Below are 3,094 nucleotides of genomic sequence, written 5' to 3'. Positions count from 1 at the left end.
TCATCCGGAGGCAGCATCGATCGGCTTCAGTTAGCAGCAGTAACCAAGGAATCGCTCAATCGGGTTCAGTTAATAGCCATCGATCGATCGCTCGGGTTCAGTAACGTGTAGCCTGCAGTGCAATCGCTCGGGTTCAGTTAGAGCCCAACGCCTCGCTCGGGTTCAGTTAGAGCCAACGCCTCGCACACATGCGCGTACGTGTATGAGAGAAGCGCACATCGCTCGGCCCCCGACCTCCCACCGTAACCGGGAACTCCCCGAAATTTTCCTCCCCCTCGCTTCTACCACGGTTTTTTCCATCATGGATGGCCCAAAGAATGTCATGCAGCTGCGTCTCCGGCCCACTTTTTCTGTCATGATTTTTTGTCATAGAAGTAGGAGCCCACCACATCTATGATGATACCGGGTTTTGTCACAATTATCGTCATAGAAGTGTCATATGTATGACAAAAAAAATTCGTTCGGCCCAAAATGTCACGGATGTGTCTTTTTTTGTAGTGGAAGATGAGGAAAGGGGAGGACTTCAACCCGAGCCAGAGTCCTTTTGATCCAGAGACCGTGATGCTATCTGGTGACGGGAGGTACCATTGCTCGATAGCCATTGGGGATGGACTCATACGTTGTCCTAGAACTCTCCGGGAGATCAAGAGGCACCAGACATGCTCCGATCCTGAGATAACGCCTCGTCCACGGCCAATGCAGCTCGCCATCGAGGCTAGGGCCCAGGAGCTTCTGGCAGAGGCAAATAGGCAGGCTCAGCAGAGGGAGAGGGAGTTGGAGGAGAAGATGGTTAGTCTGTTGGAGGCGGAGAGGAACCAGAACGACGCGTCTCACTGGGCCCTATACGAGCTCCTCGTGGTAAGTTTCTCCTACATATTAGCCAAATCATGCACATAATGTTCATTTCATTACTAACTAATATGACTGACTCGTGAAAACAAAATGCGCAGTCCGTGTGCGAGGAAAACGGTCCGACGCCTCTGTCGATGCCCCAGATTGGTATAGCGGACACGGTGAGTTTCATTTGAATGGTCATTAGTTACTAGTATTCACATTTCAGTTGCATCAAGCTAACGAGACATTGCAAATGATCTTTGGTGTAGCATGCCTCCTGACAAGCATCGACTGATCCTTCTCCGTCTCGCACTGGTGCAACCCCGACCCCGACCGGCCCTTCTCCGTCTGGCACTAGCGCAAACCCGACCGGTCCTACACCTCCGTAATGACGGTAAGTTTTCTCTAGTGTTTTGCTTACAAAATGCATAAAGACCTAGACTTAGCTTTATTTCCTCCAAAATGCTTACCAAAATGACCTAGACTTAGCTTATCTTCCTCCAAAATGACATAATTAGCTTACTTAGCTCCAAAAGGATCTATACTTAGCTTTGATTCCTCCAAAATGACCTATTTACCTAACTTAGCTAGAAAATGACATACCAATCTAGTGTTTTGCTTACGAAATGCATAAAGACCTATACTTAGCTTTGTTTCCTCCGAAATGACCTAAGTTAGCTCTAATATGCGAAGTTATCTCTAATATGCTTAGTTACCTAGGTTTGCTCAATAATGACATATACTTAGCTTACTTATGGAAAAACTGACATAATCAGCTTACTTAGGTTTGAAATGGCATAAGAATCTTGGTAACCTCATATATGTCATATAGTTAGCTTATTTTCCTCAAAAATGACATAATAAGCCTAATTAGCTCCAAAATGATCAATTTACCTAAGTTAGCTCCAAAATGACCTAAGTTAGCTCCAAAATGACCTAAGTTAGCTCTAAAATAATAAATTAGCTCTAATATGCTTAGTTACTTGGGTTAGCTCAATAAAGACCTATGATTAGCTTAATTATTTTAAGAATGGCATAATATGCTTAGTTAATTAAAAAATGGCATAATTAGCTAGGTTAGCTCCAAAATGACCAAGTTTACCTAGGTTAGGTCCAATATGATCCATTTTACCTAGGTTAGCTCGAAAATGACCTATTTACCTAGCTTACACTACTGCAGGATGCTGCTAACGTGTCACTATGATTAGAGACCCTTCAAGAAACTATGTGCGATGCAATAATCGCAAACGGTGTTGTATGAAAACTGCCAGAAATGATGCAAAACGTTTGCGATGAATGATACATCAAACACGTTTCAGATTATAGTTTCGTGTGCGATGAGGGGCATACGGTTGATCTGTACGAACTGTTTGCGATGAGACAGAACAACAGAAACAGGCAGCTAGATCAAGGTGTGTGCGATATACGGCATACTGTTCGGTCCGATGAACCGTTTGCGATGAGTGAGGTGAACACAAACGATTCGGCGTAACAAGATGTGTGTGATACCCGACAAACATGTCGGTAATCAGAATTGTGTGCAATCATTATAGACAGCCCATACGGTCTTTTTTTGAATTGTGTGCTTGTCAGGGCACACAGTTCAACAAACCAACATGTTGGCGATAATGTAGAAGATCTCTGTCGAATACATATTACTAACCATGTGCGATGAGATTGACAGGATAAACAGAGATATATACAGTCTGCTTAATTTAGTCCTTCTTCTTGTTGTTCTTGTTGGATGGCCCCGCGACATCGTCTTGGCGAGGACGCTTCTTGCCGCTGACCGTTGGCTTTTCATCGTCGCCGCCATTGTCATCGTCGTTGCTGTCATTGTCCTCCTCCTCATCGTTCGACCATTCCTCCTCATCATCGTCATCGTCCTCTTCTACGTCTTCCGATGGCTCCTCGTCCATCTGGTTGTCGTCTGACGACTCCGGAGGCGGCGTCGCTTCCATGAACCGGATATAATCGAGGTCTGGGCTCGACGCCGGACTCATGGAAGACGAGCGGGATCATTCCGATGTTGACCTATCATCGGGCGCCAGACTGTTGGCCGAACTATCGTCCTCGCTATCGCTCGACATGGCTGTAGAGTGTGTGCCAGTGTGTAGCGCGGCCTGCTGGGGATGATGAAGATGGTGGACACTTAAGCGGGGTATGCAAAGAAGAGGAACTGCCAATTGAAGCGGGGAGTGAAGCGGGGGTTGAGTATTATCTAACCGCTGATATAATCAACCGCAATTATTTGTACCCA

Source organism: Triticum dicoccoides, chromosome 5A (genome assembly GCF_002162155.2).
Source record: "Triticum dicoccoides isolate Atlit2015 ecotype Zavitan chromosome 5A, WEW_v2.0, whole genome shotgun sequence".
Lineage (NCBI taxonomy): Eukaryota > Viridiplantae > Streptophyta > Magnoliopsida > Poales > Poaceae > Triticum > Triticum dicoccoides.
Note: the sequence above shows the minus strand (reverse complement) of the source record.